The sequence below is a fragment of the Triturus cristatus genome, unplaced genomic scaffold (genome assembly GCF_964204655.1).
Source record: "Triturus cristatus unplaced genomic scaffold, aTriCri1.1 SCAFFOLD_168, whole genome shotgun sequence".
In the NCBI taxonomy this organism is placed as follows: Eukaryota; Metazoa; Chordata; class Amphibia; order Caudata; family Salamandridae; genus Triturus; species Triturus cristatus.
The window spans coordinates 1,258,137-1,275,242 of record NW_028187305.1 but is presented as its reverse complement, the minus strand read 5'-3'; the positions used below and the strand labels follow the sequence as shown (position 1 = coordinate 1,275,242).

The 17,106-nt window shown below is 43.5% G+C and overlaps 1 protein-coding gene across 23 annotated transcripts in view; it reads left to right on the top strand.

Annotated features, from left to right (window-relative positions):
* Window positions 1-17,106, top strand: part of LOC146771980 (stAR-related lipid transfer protein 3-like) — a 134,528-nt gene that overhangs the window by 48,395 nt on the left and 69,027 nt on the right. The window lies entirely within an intron of this gene.

Sequence of the window (17,106 nt, the reverse complement as noted above, 5' to 3'; positions counted from 1 at the left end):
TCTTCATGTACAACAGGATTCGTGGGGTTATTTTGTTTTATGGCTGGAAAAGATATCGTTTAGGTTTTTAAAATAAAAAATTGGTGTTTAAATAATTATTCGCTTGGAAAACGGATTTAGACTTCATTGTCATTGCAATTTTTGACATGCTTCAAAAAACATTCGTATGCTCCGATTGAGTGTGTACTCAGAAGTACCCCATGGCACAATTAGGCACTGACTTAAGTGATTCCCGATCATCGTGCACGAAGTTGTCGTCCCCTGGCCACCCCCCCCTCCCACCCAGGCCAAAGCAGGCGCCTACTCCTGTGCTAAGAGTGAAGGTATGGTTGGCGGACAACTCTCAAACACGTGAACAGGGGTGACGGAAAATTTACGTCTTATCTTACCAGGTTAATCATGCAAAATCTCATATTTTACAAACACTCTCTCGCTTCCATCTCGCTCTGGCTCGCAAACACACTCTACACATAGGCGAGCGCTTCCTCCTACTGCCACATACCCTCCTGCATATCTCACCAGGTCGCTCCTCTCCAATCCCCAGCTGTCCTTGCACCCCCTCCTGTGTCAGCCAGCCCTGCGCCATCTGCTGACCCCCACCATATTCTTCCAGGACTACAGACTTCGTTTCCTACCCTCGCCAGGATGAAGGCATCGCAGCAGAACCTTTCAGCTTCTGACGCCCCCTCCATACAGCTACTCCCCCCGCCCCGTATTCCTTACCGCTACGCCATACATCATGCAATGCCTTGCAGCGTGTCTCCAGAGCTCACGGGGTGCTCAGTGTACCTCTGCCCAGGTGGCCGCTTAAGGACGCTTCGGCCTCTGATTCAGACTCGGAGCCTCAGCGCGAATAGACGGCGTGTCTTCTCTGGCGATCTTCATCTTGCGCCGGGACAGCCGATGTGCACGCTCATGGCGTCTCTTGCGCTCCCACCGCGCGTTCAGTTTCGTTCTAGTCCTCCAGCAACTTCCAGACATCAATTAAAATGTCAAGAGAAGCCCCGTCATTAATCTGCTTCCTAGAAACAGACCGGAGGTTTCTGTAGTGGAAAGTTTGATTCATCCTAAGGCAGCGCAGAGGGTTAAACTGCCTGCTGCTAAGAAAGTGTCCCACTAGTTCTTCTATCCTTTGGCGTGCGGTTTACCTATTTTGTTTAAAAATGTTTCTCCCCACTAGCGAAAAGTACTGAGGGTAGTCTTATGGGTAAGCTCCTTTTCTCACAGAAAATCAGAGAGCCCAGGGCGCGTTGGACACAAGAGCACTGGAAGAAACAAGGACGTTACACATGACACCGGTGACTCTTCTCACTTTCAAAGAACCAAATACTATATATATTTATTTATTCCCACAGAACCAGCGTAAAGCAGTTCTTTATTGCACACCTTCACCTCTGCAGGGTGGGCTGTGCTTTTAGCAGTCTGCAAGGCTTCTGAAGCATTGGTGCAAGAAAAAATGAAAGCAGTTCAGGCAATATGAAAGATTTGTTGATGTAAAACGGCATTGTTCTAGGGCTGGAAGGAACGGACTCTGTTCGTCTTCAAGTGCCACCGTCACTGCTTTGTCATTAGCTAACCAAGTCTGCCAAGGGAAACCCAGATGTCTGCCTTGCGATTGTTTACAGCATACCAAGTGAGTTTCCATATTGACTACAGCCCCAACCCCTGTCTTGCCTTACACTATAAACACAGAGGATGCAAGCATCAAGGACTGCCAAAAGTGCGCCTGACACATTTTTACATGCAGGGTAAATTCCAGGTCAACCTGTGGAACCACAACTAACAAGCATTTGCAATGCAATAGGTCTCGCATTTGCGAGATTTTGAGCTATTGGCATTGTAAATGACAACGCCTTTTATTTATGTGTTTTGAAAACTTGCAAACGGTGTGTAAATACGCACTTTGTACTTATAGAAGCAAGGCTGGCAGTAAAAGAGGCACAGTTACTGCCAGCCTTGCTTCTCGTAAGCAAGGACTATAAGCACCGCTTGCACGTTTTCAAAATACATAATTAAAAGCATTGTGGAATACCTTACTGACTCTCTTTCTGTAAAGTCCATGCAGTCTCCCATTGTTTGGGCTCTTCACCTTCATGGTACATGTATGTATGTGTAGTTTAAACTATTTAAACCAGTGTTTCCTAAACTGTAGGTCGTAAGCCACTAGTGATTTTTGGTGAGTCGTGAAAGTCCAAGCTATAAATTAAGATGCCTTTAAACTCTGAAGTGCGGCAAATGTGACAAGTTAAATACAAAGGCAGTAGTCAAATGTCATGCTGTATCTTCTGACAAATTGCTGCTTATGCTTTTAGTTTGCGCCGTTCTTGCAAAATCGTTTGTAAAAAAAAAAAAAAAAAAAATCATAAAAGGGGCTTGGAGCCCGCCCATTACTTACCTTTACTTACCATTAGTTGGATCCCACGTCACTCTTGTTTCCTTTCTTACTGTTGGTCAACTTCTCCTCTTGCCTCCAGCTTCCTGCTTGGCTTCACGTCTTCGACCTTGCTGTGGTACTTGGACCAAGTACTGCTTCCGGCAGCCTGTGTCCTTCCATTGGTCGAGCACTTTTAACAAATATATTTTTTTAAACTTTTCAGCTTCTACATGCAGTTGGTTGCTTGCCCGTCCCTACCACCACCGCACTTCTTTTGCTGCATGCCCCTTTCCGTTCATACTGACCTGTCCCTCCCACCACCTCACTCCAGTCGTAGCATGCCCCTTTCTCACATTTTTCGTAGCTTGTTTTATATAGCACAAAGTCGACTTGAAGCGCTTTACATGTGCGCTGGTTACATTACACAAGGACATATTAGTTTTAACAGGCACATGGAGATTAAGTTATTTGCTCAGAATTATAGGATGTTGTGCCGGCACCGAGGCTCAAACCTGGTTCTCCAGCTCCCAAGTCAGCAGCCCTGGCCACAACGCCACAGCCTCTCTATGTTCAGTGTTCCAGATTTCTGTTATGTATAGTTTTAATAGTAAACTCTATGTCTCTGCAAATTTAGTGGCCTTTCAATAGAAGATGTGGTGCCTGTTAATGAGGGCACTGGCAGACGATGCTTTAGTTACATCAAAAAACCATCTGCCTTATGTCCATTAAAGCTAGGTGGGCCGCAAAAGTTTGTTGTTCTAAAAAGTGGAAGTGGTTCTAAAAAGTTTGTGAAGCTCTGAACTAGACAGTGGTTAAGTGACGCACTACTGTGCGGTAGACTTGCCCCTACTGTGGTAAATATTTCATTACCGGTACTATTTTTTATGCGGTAAAGTCTAGTAAGAATAACTCAGTAAATATAAGAGGCAGAATCCGTGGTATTAGAGGTTCTAAAAGGCTTTATTCCTCTACAAAGGAATTACAATTCGAACTGCAGGCTTCACAGTCCATCACCATGAGGGTTCAGGAAGGAAGGCAATACATTATTGACAGGTAATCATTTTTATAAGAACTGCATTACAGTGAAACAGATGCAGGAGGCGTAACAGTTGATAAGATAGATAAAATATGCATACGTAACTAAAAAAGGCGGACATATAGGCGTAACTTAGAAAACGTCATTATACATGATGTCACAAGTGGGTGGATCCATAAGAGAATCCTGCAATGTCAGCAGAAATATTTGGCAGAGATGCGCGCGCAGCCGCATGACGTGTGATTGACGTGCAACTAGAGGGTGAAGGGGACTTGACATTTAGCTCTACATGTGGAGACAGAAGTCTGGGGGGTCATGTCAACCTAATCCCAAATCATATCTAATATCTTATGTTTAAAGAACTGTATTATCCAAAAGGAAAGGTCTCTCGGACAGAATCTATTCTATACTGACTGTTAGTGCGTGTACAAGCGTCTAAGTGTCTACATGAGATGCGAGGGGGCAGGAATTTTCCATGGTAACAGGGGCTATGAATTACTTGCACGAGGACAGCGAGGCCTGGCCCTTAGCACGGTAGCTGGAAGAATGTTTACCTAAACTACTAGACAGGAATGCATCGGATGAGGAGCGGAGCAGATAATCTTGAAGGTGAAATACAGTTTTTGGCAGGCAACAGGCTGGATCAGGCACCGTTAGCCGCGCAGGGAGTAGGACAAAGTTCATGGATACAGATGCGGGCTCGGACTGGAGCTTTCAGAGGCAGAAGGCAGGAAAAGGCTTGATGACAGAATTCAGGGCCTACTCGCCTGAATCTGTAAAATGTGGAAAGTGAACCACATAAAGTCGGTGGCCTTTCATACTTAGGAATGGAATATCTGACCCATTCATGGCGGATCTGAAAGAGGACATGTTGACGGTGGACGCACATGTATTTGCGTCTTCATAACTGGAACTGGAGGGAACATACATGTACTTATAGCATGCACATGGAGCCGTTGGGGTCTACGATAGGGGACATAACTGATCACAAAATTCATATTTCCTCATTCCCTCCTTGTCCCCTACGGACCCTCAGGAGATATCGATCTTCATCAATCCATCAATCTGTTCATATAGCATCATTTGTTCTTCTTTCTTCTTCCGGGATCTTGAACGAAAACTTGGAGGTGGGATACACGATGTGGCACACAGGCCACAAATCGCTGGCCCACATTGTAGACATAAGCAGCAACTGAATAGTATGAGAAAGCCAATACCTAGGAAGGATAGGATCCTCCATCCCCAGGCTGACAACACGCCCCAGAACCAACCGGACCAAGTCCAGGTGCCTGGACTCTGGTGTATCTGGCTTATAATCTTATGAAGGCGGGTTATGGCTTTATATACTGACGGCGAATTTTCTGGTATGAAAATGCAGCAACTTGATCCGATGACCCTACAAGCTCCGCCCCTATCGGCCAGGATGACGTCAAGGACAAGACGATTTTGAAGCACAACAATCCGCATAGCAGACTGTTCTTCTGTTAAATTGCCTAAGGCGGAAGTAGTCTCGTTCACTACTGCTTCAAGGGTTCTAGTTAATCTACGTATCAGCTTACTATTAGTGACTGTACCTATATAGGGAAAGAAACCTTTATTGAAATCTGTGTATTGCTCCCATGCCGTTTCAGTGTAATCGACAATCGGGAGATCTCTCTGCTGTCTATTGTGTACTAAATGGGTATTTCTGTGATAATCAGGAGGAGCTAGGAAAACAGGTGGCAGAAGGAATGCTATGTAACAGGTACCATCCCAATCTAGAGGTAGACGTATATATGCGGTCTGGCCACATATGAAGTAGGAATGACGGGAAGCCCTAAATGTAGACTTGCCTTGATCACTGAATTTTATTACAGTGGTGCATTTACTATGGCCCATGTGTATGGAACCATTCTTTCTTACACATAATTCCCCTTTAACTGGGAATACTGACATGGCGGGCAAGATTGGTGTAGCTTCAGATTCAACGTTCAGGATCATGAGGTTAAGTGTAAAATTACCTAATCCATATACTTCATTTTCTAGATCAGTTCCTGTTCTTTTGGGAAGTCCCTCCTTGTTAGGGTAGCAGACTTTAAGCAAAACTAGGTTCAGGTTTCCCCATACCCAGTTGTCTTGATAAACTACTGAATTTGAATCTAGGGAATTAATCAAACTAAACCATGCTCCACAGGAGCCATTGTGTGTGAACGGATATGGAAAGAGGGGCAAAACTCCCTTATAGTTCTGATAGGGAGGGAGTCGGCCACATATCCAACAATTGGTAGCATTGCTGGTCTGATGGGAATGATGTAACATACTAATGAATGTGTTGTTGCGCAGCGCAAATCTATAAGACAACTCATGCGGAGGTAACTCGCTAAACGAATGTTCAGCAGTAACATTGTAAGCACGTTTAGAAATAGGATAATACATATGCAGCAATATACTAGAAATGATGATCAGAAGACTTAGAAGAAACAAAATTAATAATGTTACTGTGCAGTGACTACGAAGTGATTTACAATGCGCATGCTTTTTAAGCTGCATCTGTCGATTTCTTTCTCTATTCCGGTCTAGAGGATACATGTCAGAGACAAATTCAACCGATTCACCTTGGAGAGGACTTAAACAATCAAATTGTCTGACTTGCTAGACCTTAGCTTTAGTTTATAAAGTTCTGTTTTTGTATGTTCAACCAAGGGGAGCTTTGAGTCTGTCTGTGAGGGAATGCAGGGCTGAGTGTTCACACTGGACGGTAGTCCATAAAATTTCTTGATATGACTCGAGTGCAACCACCCTTTACGTCCCTCGATCTTCACGGCTGTCCTTGTTGTTAGTAGAACGAGTTTAGGCGATTTCCACTTAGGCTCCAGTTGGGTCTTCCGATCGAAATTCCGTACCAGAACCAGGTCACCTGGAACCACGTCATGGGGCTTCACCTCCGTGTTATCGGGAAAAGCTGCAGCTACCTGTGAACGACAAGATTGTAGTGCAGACATCAAGGAAGCCAGGTAATCTGTCAGCATATTACAGTCAACATCAGTGATTTTGCGAGGTATAGGCGTCCTCCACATATTTGGTGGTCTACCGAAGATCACCTCGTACGGGGATAGCCCTGTTCGAGAATGTGCTACCATTCTCATGTAAAAGAGCGCAACTGGTAAGGCTACTATCCAATCGACACCTTTTTCTCTACATATTTTGGACAATCTAATTTTCAGAGTTTGATTATGGCGTTCCACGAGACCTGCTGCCTCGGGATGTCGGACACAGTGGAATTTCCATTGGTAGCCTAACAAAAGTGAAACGTGTTTCATTAGTTCGGATGAGAATGGCTGGCCGTTATCTGAGTAGACAACACGTGGCAAACCATACCGTGGGAAGAATTCTCGAACTAACTGTTTGGCAGTAGTCGGGGCAGTGTAATCTGAAACCGGGTAGGCTTCTGTCCAACGGGAAAGAGCACAAACAACTACGAGAACATATTTGAATCCTCGACATCGTTCCATCTGGATATAATCCATCTGGAGGGCTTCAAAAGCATGATCGGGAGGTTGAAATCCACCCTGCTCTACGGGGATGCTTTTACCTGGATTAAACTGACAACATATCATACAGGTACGTACTTTCTGTTTGGCTGCTGCTCGCAAGTGTTTGTTGAACCAAATGTGTTGAATACTATCTAGCATAGCTTTTTCTCCTAGGTGCGCTGGACTATGTATTGTGTTAATGATGACTTGAACCATGGAGTCGGGAAGAAACCATATAGATTTTTCCTTCGTCATCCATCCTTGATCCGTTTGGATCCCTCCTAATTCAGTCCATTTCTTTATTTCTTCTGGTGTAGCATGTGTCTGTATGTCAATTACATCAAGGGCGGGATCCTTAACTGTCATGCAATGTGTTGGTGTCGGAACTATTGTCTTTGTCGCGTCAGTTATATGAGTCTGGTTCTGAGCAGTCTGTTTAGCTGTTCTGTCAGCTAAGTCGTTACCCTGAGAAATGATATCGGTAACTTTTGTATGGGCTTTGCATTTCATAATCGATATTGCAGTAGGTAAATGAATCGCGTCTAATAGGGCTTGAATGAGGGGTCCGTGTTGGATGTGGGCACCGTGAGAAGTTAAATAACCTCTCTCTCGCCACAGTACGCCGAAGTCATGGACGACTCCGAATGCATAACGTGAATCTGTGTATATGTTGACTTTCTTATTTTTGGCTTGAATACAGGCTTGTGTCAGAGCGATGAGCTCTGCTGCTTGAGCTGACAAAGTGTTAATACAATTTGTTTCAATGACTTCAGTGTCTGTTGTGACTGCGTAAGCGGCCACTAACTCTCCTGTACTTGTTCTCATACATGAACCATCTACATACAATGTCAAGTCGGGATCTGGTAAAGGGATATCTGTCAAGTCTTGTCTGGGTTTCGTCGTGATAGTAATGACTTCAATACAATCATGTGCTAATGGATCTGTTCCATTTACTGGCAAAAGTGTGGCAGGATTTAACGTATTACAACGTCTGATTTCTATGTGTGGCTGAAACAATGTCAATTCGTAACCGGTGAGTCTCGCTATAGTCAAGTGTTGTGTTTGTGTGCGGTTCAAGAGAACCTCTACTGCGTGTGGTACTTGTACTGTCAATTGATGTCCTAACACTATGGCATCGCTTTGTCTGATTGCTAAAGCTGTTGCTGCCACTGATTTCAGGCACGCAGGAAGAGCCTGAGCTACTGGATCTAATGTACTAGAGAAATAAGCACATGGTTTGTGTGATCCTGCTTGTTCCTGAGTGAGTACTGACAAGGCAGTACCATCGCGCTCTGTAACAAAGAGTGTAAACTGTTTACTGTAACATGGTGTTGCTAAAACAGGTGCTTGGCATAAAGCTTTCTTTAAGCTTTCAAAGGCATGTGTATGTTCTTGAGTCCAAGGGAGAACAGTCGATGTGGCTGCCTCCTGTGTTGTCAACTGGATGAGTGGTTTTGCTAGAAATGCATATTGAGGGATCCACTGCCTACAGTATGAGGTGAGGCCTATAAAAGCCCGCACCTCCTTTTGTGTCTTGGGTGGTGGCATGTTAGCGATTAACTGGATGCGATCGGGTGTAAGCTGTCTTCCCTCCTTGGACAGCGAGTGCCCAAGGTAAACACAGAATTGCAGCTTAGAAGGGGACACCTTGTGCCCCTTGTCGGCCAGAAATTTTAAAACCGTCAGTGACGCTGTTTCACATTCATGTTCGCTTCGGGCGGTGATCAGCAGATCATCGACATATTGAAGCAAGGCAGTGTTGACTGGCATGTGGATACTGTCAAGTTCTCGTTTCAGTGCTTGGCTATAGATGCTGGGGCTTTCTGTAAATCCTTGAGGTGCGCGTGTGAATTTAAAACTTCGTCCATTTAAACTGAATCCGAACAGATATTGACTTTCCGGATCTATTGGGACACCAAAGAAAGCATTCTTGAGATCAATTACAGTGAAGAGCATTGCTTCTGAGTCAATAGCTGTTAGTAATGAAGAGATATCTGGGACCACAGGGTATTGTGGTACAATACATTTATTTAATTCGCGCAGATCAATAACTAATCGATATACTGGTGGTGCTTTTGGATCCGTTCTTTTAAGAATCGGAATTATCGGGGAATTGCATACATTGGAGTCGGTTTCTACAACCACTCCTTGTGCAATGAGCTCGTCGTATACGTAGTGATGATATTAGCAATCTGTCCTGTTTACCTGGCACTGGATCGTATCTACAATCCACAAGATGTTCTTTAAACATGTCGGACGTCGCTAGTTGGGGTGTACGTTGGAGTGCTAAATCTCTAAGGGTCTGTTTATTTCGCGGCGGTGTGGCAAACATGTCTGTCGTACCTCCTGTAGCACCATCTGAGGTGCTGGGCAAAAAAGGATTCGTTGGACGTAAGATAGAAATTGTAGATGCGGGAAAAACAGTAGAAACGGATGGACCTGTGGGAACTTGTGTAGGAGTTTGTTGTTGCGGGGATACAGACGGATGATCTTGATGTTGAACACCATCGTCATGCGGTGTGTGTGGTATGGTATTAGCATACTCGGGAGCTACGTCATCTAAATAGGAGGAAAGGAAATCGTCCTTTGCTGTTTTGGGATGTGTTTTGGGATGTGCTTTATCGGGAGCAATGGAGGAGTTAAGTCTTTTGGTATTTCTGGAACTGGAGGGAACATACATGTACTTATAGCATGCACATGGAGCCGTTGGGGTCTACGATAGGGGACATAACTGATCACAAAATTCATATTTCCTCACTACCACATCTTTTTTTTTTTTTCTCAAGCTTTCCATAACCATGGTTTATTTTTGACTATGTTGCTTCTGCGTTGTGTGGATTCTGCACATACTTGCATTTGTTCCAAGCTATATACATGGGTGCCTATAAATAGGTTTGAATTCTTATCTGTGTTGCTGTTTGACTGAATTGATATGTTAGTCTACATGTTTGTGTGAATATATGGATATCTGCATTTGCATTGTTTGTGTATGTGAATATGTGTGTCCTTTGTTAATCTGTGTATTGATACTAGTAACAAATTGTTCTGTGGATTGGTATAACTAGTGGCGCACACTTAAATTGTCAGAAAGTGATGTGGTTTGATCTGAGCACTACTACACTCCTCTAAACGGAAAGGTGGCCACCAAACCACCTTAGTGAACTGTACAAGCTCAATACATTGAAAGAAACGCCTTTGAGCACACCGAATCAAAGAGTCTACTGCAATTATATCAACAATCTGTCTTTAATATAATCTTCATGTTTCCAGTTTTCACCCTTTGAGCCAAGTCTTTGAACTTTTAGCTAACTTCATCCGGGCTTAATATTAACAATTAACTGTAATGCTACCAATGAAGAATGAATTCTTCATGTGCAAAATGCTATATTTCATATCCCAATAGCACCGGAGAATACTCCTGATATTGTTACAACATCCTTATATTGGTAGCATTACAGTTAGTTGTTTATATTAAGCCCTGATGAAGGCGTGGGTGATATGCCATCTCGACGAAACATGTGTTGTCAAAAAGGTCTACGACTTTGCTCAAAGTGTGGAAATTGCGGGCATTTAGATTGTATCAAAGGATGGGTTGTTGATCTAATTGCAGTTGACTCTTTAATTCTGTGTGTTCAACTGTGTTTTTTCTGTGTATCTATACTGGTTATCTCTGTGAATGATTTATATCCAAATCTATTGTGTGGTAGAAGGTATGTAGAAACCCTTCATCAGAGAAGTGTGTGTCTGGGGATCTGTGGGATTACCACAAGCCTACAGACCGAAACAGCGTACTAGCTTTTTCAAGCTTCCATCCACGAAGTCTTATCAGGAACCTGCCTTTATCCCAGTTCATCAGGATTCGTAGAATTTGTTCTGACACTGAGAACAGTTCCACTGAATTACTTGAAACTTCTAAACGGTTTTCAGCAAGGGGTTACCCCCAGGAAGTTCTTACGAATTGTTTATCAAAAGCTATGGCTAAACCTCGTCAGGATCTCCTAACACAACAACCACGCATTCCTCAACAACGACTGGTATTTGTGACTAAATTTTCAACCATTTCTCCCGACAAAAGGAATATCATTAATTCCCGTTGGGAACTTCTACAACAAGAGGAGGATTTTCATGACCTGTTTCAACATAAACCCCTGTTTGCGTATACTAGAGGAAGAAATTTACGCACTCTCTTGAATTCCCCGGTCATCACTAAGGAACCAACTTTATACCATGGGACGAGAAGATGCTTATCTTGTATTCATTGCAACAATGTAATCACAGGGAACATGTTAACCCATCCTTTATCTGGCATGAAGATACAGCTCAAACATACCAGCGACTGCAACACAGCTAACGTCATTTATTGCATTAAATGTCCTTGCGGAAAAGCATACGTAGGGAAAACCGAACGAAAAATTAAAACTCGCATAACTGAACATAAATCCAGAATCAGACACAAGAACACTACCTCAAGCCTTGCAACTCATTGGACCGAGGCCAAACATACGATTTCACAACTGCGGTTCTAAATTATTGAGACAATAAACGTTCGACCAGGTTTAGATGTTACCAACATGCTGTTACGTAAAGAAATCTACTGGATCCAAAAACTACATACTCTGACCCCATCTGGTCTTAATGATCGTCTGGATATGTCATGTTTCTTATAATAAGTCTTTCTAAAGTAAACCTCAGGATTCCCTCAACACTCAATCTCTTCTTCCCATATCATCTATATCTTCTTTCAATTACACACCTGCGTTTGGATGCAATAGTCCTGAACAGTCCTCTGATCTCATTACTCACTCTCCATTTATCACACTACACTTTTAGGTTTTTGACATTTGTTATCTGTACCTCAACTATCACTTTCTGGTTGCGGAGCCTTCTTTTTTCCCATGGAGTTTGGTCTACATATATTTTTTACACCAGCTATCTTTTTTCTTCTTTACAGTACCGTATGCCTTTGAGGGCAGTTAGTTGTCCCGTTCCCTTTTGTACTCCTTACTTACCGTATTGTATAGATTGACCTTGAAGCCCGACATCGGGTTCGTTTTTGACATTTCTCCCCCCCGTTTTTTAGTAGTTTATTATCCATCTTCACTTATCCCCCATCGTGTTTCTTATGAGGTAGCTTCATGATTTTATCCCTATTACATGTGCACTAGTAGCATTAGACCTTTACTATTACATCATGGCGGGACTCTCGCCTGTCCTGTTTCTATCTTTAATATGGTCCACATAGGACGTCACCCACTGGAGCCGTCCTCCCTTTTTAGTCTTTATCTAGCGGCTTTCTGCAGTCTCGCGAGTATTCCCTCCAGGTACCGGTCCTCACCTGATCCAACGGTTCGCGCTCTTCTTCTCTGACATCCATGTAAGTTTCTCTCAATGTTTTTTCCGCATAGCTTCGTTTGTTTTCAAGGCTGTTTTTCGTTTGTTTCATGAGACTGCCCCATCATTCTTATCCATATATTTTTAAGTTTTTTAGCACAACACCACTTTGTTTCACCACGCGATCAGCGGTGGGTAAGTGGAAAGCCACGTTCCCTCATATCTTATCATTTCGTTTACCCAGCCTTTTTTCTACAATTTGCACCGTTGTTTCTCCCGCAGAATTGTATCGGCTGGTATTTACGATTTTGCCCGCAATCTTCCCTTCAATGCGTTTCTTTTTGGTACATTAGTCGAGGTGAGTCCACCTCGCCATACATACCTTTGAATCACCTTTTCCTCCTCTCATATTTTCCAGTAGAGTACAAATCATCACTTTCTTCATTATCACCACGGTGTATGACTTTTTCTGGTGGCGTGGTTCTTGCTGCCTCCATTTCAGCACAGCAAATTGTTGTATTCACACACTGCAAAAACTGGGTCTTGTCTCACCATTGATGTAGTGTGGCTAATAGTTTGTTGAATCATTTGCATTGGGTACAACCAGTATGTGTTTGATTATTAGTAATGTCAATCATTATTGTGTTTTTGTTTTTAGATTGCCCCTGACGAAGGGACGTGTCGGTCCCGAAATGCATTGGGCTCATCTTTATTCTCTCGTGTACTAAACTGTGTTAACCAAAAATGTACCTTGTTTGTTTATTGACATATGTTTATCAGCATCAGGATACACTACAAGTGAGGTATTCTGTAACAAAATGAATTATTACCTACTGGCGGTCGCCAGTAGGTAGTTATAGTTAGGACCACGTTTCCATAGGAAATCCGCAACATTCTATTTTGAATAACTTTGGCGCCGGTTAACGAATCCTCGCGAATTTTTCAAAATAGGTGGGGCGCTACGCTCCGCTCCTACCCTGAAAGTCTCGGGGGGATTCGTCAAGCGGGGGCTGAGATAAAAGGGGGGTCCCAAAACGTGTTTTTCCCATGCATTTTTCCATAGGACCTTTAGACACAGCTACAGCCCGAACGGCTGAACAGAATTACTTGAAATTTGGCAGAGAGGTAGTCCTCAGGTCAAGGAAGTGCCTTTTGTAGGTTTGGTGTAAATCTGTTCAGTAGATTCTGAGAAAATAGCCTTTAAATCAATATATATATCTGAGCCAGCTTACGGTGCGCTTACGGTGCGCTTACCGTACACGTACGGTGGCGTGCACGAGCGCGATTCTGATTGGCCCTTAGATCTTAGTAAACATTCGAATCGGTCGAAACCAGGAAGCGGCGGCCGCCATTTTCTCTCTCGCACTCTGACAGGGGGTTGAAAAACCAAGTGCAAAAACATGTAAAGGGGCTGTTTACACAGCTCCCAAGCACCTAGCCATGTCGAGGGAGTCCCCAACGATCCCCCAAGTGAAAAAAGGCAATTTTAATTTTTTCGAAAATTTCGCCGATTACGCTTACCGTACGCGTACGGTAAGAAATAATAAAAAAAAAATATATATATCCACATTATCCCCACCCCGTGTGCAAAAGGTGCCCGAAGGGCACCTTTTGTGCAAGGCTTAATAGAGCTAAACAAAACATATATTTTACCTGTCACAACGATGCTCATCATATGTCCTCCATGTGCGCACGGTGCGCGAAGCGCATCGTGCGTTCATGGCCCATCTAGCGTAACGTGGGCACCGCGTGCTCACTGTGCGCGCACGGAACGAACTGCGTTAAGTGGGCGCGCACGCCACAAATATCGTACAGTAACTTAGCATTTAAAAAACCGTACAAATTCACTGAAAAAACCATAGGTTTCACACACGTTATAGTTAGGAATTAGCATTTAAAAAACCTTGCAAATTCACTGAAAAAACCATAGGTTTCACACATGTTATAGTTAGCTGGGCATTTTACTGATAAAAAACCAATGAAATTCCCCCGTTATAGTTACTGTAGGCAACTATAACTCACGCGACCGTAATCCTCTGCTGATGACATATGTGTCTTTATGAAAAAAAAATATTTGTAATATATGTATAGCTAAAATTTAATGGAAGAAGACATGGGCAAATAAGTGTCTAAATACAGTATTAGCATCAGCAGAGGATTACGGTCGCGTGAGTTATAGTTGCCTACAGTAACTATAACGGGGGAATTTCATTGGTTTTTTATCAGTAAAATGTCCAGCTAACTATAACATGTGTGAAACCTATGTTTTTTTCAGTGAATATGTATATGTGTGAAAATGATTTACATATATGAATCAATATATGTTCACTGAATTCAATTGATCTGTTTGATTACTTTGCATCTGATAAGGTGATTAATAATCAAGGGTCATAGTTACCCCTAGCACTGTGCGCAGTGGCGACTATCGCATGGTTAGTTTCTTTTTCTTTCAGACATTATGCTCGATTGACAGCGAGCATACCACTGCAGCACCTTAGTCACAAGTGATAAAATCAATTTTCTATCTTGAACAAATAGGAGTGCGCTGCCTCCCCGTTATTTGTCTGGGGATCAGGCATAATTTCATGTCAGGTGCGTGACACCACGTGACCACAGAAAAATTACTTGAGTGAACATAGAACTTTGAACACAGTTCACCTAGGTACGTGAACTATCAATATGACTATGCACAAAAGCATTGGCCATTTGTCTCTTTTTAATACGTCCATGTTGGTTTATACTGTTATTACAGATTCTATTTTTAGCGTCGCCCCAGTGAAAATAGTAAGTGCCCTGACCACACCGTGTCACTGATCTTATCACGATGAGGTGTAGGGTGCATGACCACTTATGACTGTAAGACGCTCTCAAATCATTTTGACAATTCTTTTGATTCAGATATGCATCTTTTGAGACGTTTCCCATTTCTTTATTTATTTCAGATTACCCCTGATGAAGGGATCCAGAGTCCCGAAATGCATTGGGTTTTGTTGTTTTGTTTGGGCAAAGTGTGTAATGTTTATATTTTGCAATGGTCTACTTCGTTTTTGTAAGCATCACATATGCTGAAAAATACATGAAGTTTGAAATGCTGTAATGTGAAAATCATCACAGTGTAATTTTTTATTAATATTGCATAATTTTGTGTACCATACACCAATTTGTAGTGCACGTTGGAGACCTAGTCGCCTGATAGTAGAAAGGACATCACTGCCTCATGCTCAACAAAGGGCAGTGTGTGCTTGGTCTGTAGCTTGACAGTGCATATTGGTAGTTGATTGGTTGTGATCCAGAAGTAGTGAGTGTGTGTACAGACAGGTCAGCAGTGGTGAATATGTGTGCAGTTGCAGTGAGTCAGTGGCGGCTGCTTTAACAGCAAAGTGGTGTGCCAAAGCAAACGCCGGGGGTTGGGGGGGCAGTAGGTGGTTGGAAGGGGAAATAATAACATTTAAACACTTACCTGCCGCTGCAGCGGCCACCTTGGTGCTCCTCTCCTGACCTTGGGCACACTGCACAGACTCCTATGGGCGAATCACAGCGCTGCTGTCATGCTGGTTATACAAGCATGAGAGCAGCGCCATAATTGGCCTGATCGGATGACTTGACGCTTGCTCAGGCACAGGGAGCCTGTGCTATTTCTCCATTCGGCTGTGCATCACAGCTGGGTTGGAGAAATGTAAGTGCGCATGTCGGTTTGGCCGTCCTAAGAAAGCCGGCCAAACCGGCATGCGCACTTTCAGTGCAAAACTCTCCTCCCTGCAGCTGAGTGACGCTCTGTCAGGATGGTTCTGCCCCTGCCCTAAGGCTGGCAATTAACTCAGTAAGATAAATAAAATGATAATAAACTTTTTTTATTATCATTCAATTTTTTAGTAGGTGACGTCTCTCTGCCATAACTGAGGTGCTGCCCCTGGTGAGTGTGTTGGGCTGTTCTCAGTCGCATTGTGTTCAGAGCTGCAGTTGGGGCTGTGATACTGCATAAGCATGTAAGAGACCAACGCAGGGTGGAGGGGCCTGGACACCGGCTGGCGGTTTCCTTGGGAGCTTCAGGTTCTGAGAGGTTTAGCTTCTGAAAGTGTGGTAGGAGATGTAAAGAAGCCACTGCTATGCGAAATGCCCAGACCCTTTCGATCTCAAGTGTGGAGTGGTGTAGGTTTGAGAGATGGCAATGGTAGGACTTGGCGCGCCAGAAGATATAGGCTGCCTCAGACATGGCAAATAGTTACGGCAGGCCTCCCTATCCATTTGTTGGAGCAGCATGGGACATAGCAGAGTCCCTCAAACCACTTGCATGCCCATCCATGCTTCACTACCTTATGGCCTACAACCTTATGGAAAAGGAAGGAGTGCAGTGGGTGCTAGCTGTGAGGATGTGAATCCTCCTATCCCTCTAGTGAAGGTAGATAAGCAGTTATGTCCCCTACAGGGGAAGAATATAAGAAGGGAGATCATTCCAGAGAGGTTGTGGAGCCCCTGGGGCTGGACTGAGTGTTGCAGTGTATCTCCGGCCACATTATGAGTGACCTTTGTGACGGATGGCCCTTTGGGACTAGCCGTGTTAGGTCTCATACTTCTACATATCATGGTTTTCCTGTAGTTGGCGAGGTGGCCTCTTCGGATAACTCTTGATCGAGCACAATGGCTATAATAAATATTCAACCATGGCACCCAGTCAACACTTCTGGGATCTGCCCCCTTGGGTAGACACCTTAGTGTATATTTGGTTCTTTAGGATGGGCTTAGTATTCTTTTCCATTTAGCTTTCGATGGAAGACAATTTAAAAGAATTGTACATCTTTTAAATGGTCCTACTTATGTCTAATGTATTTAAAACCAAGAAGAGAACTGTGCCT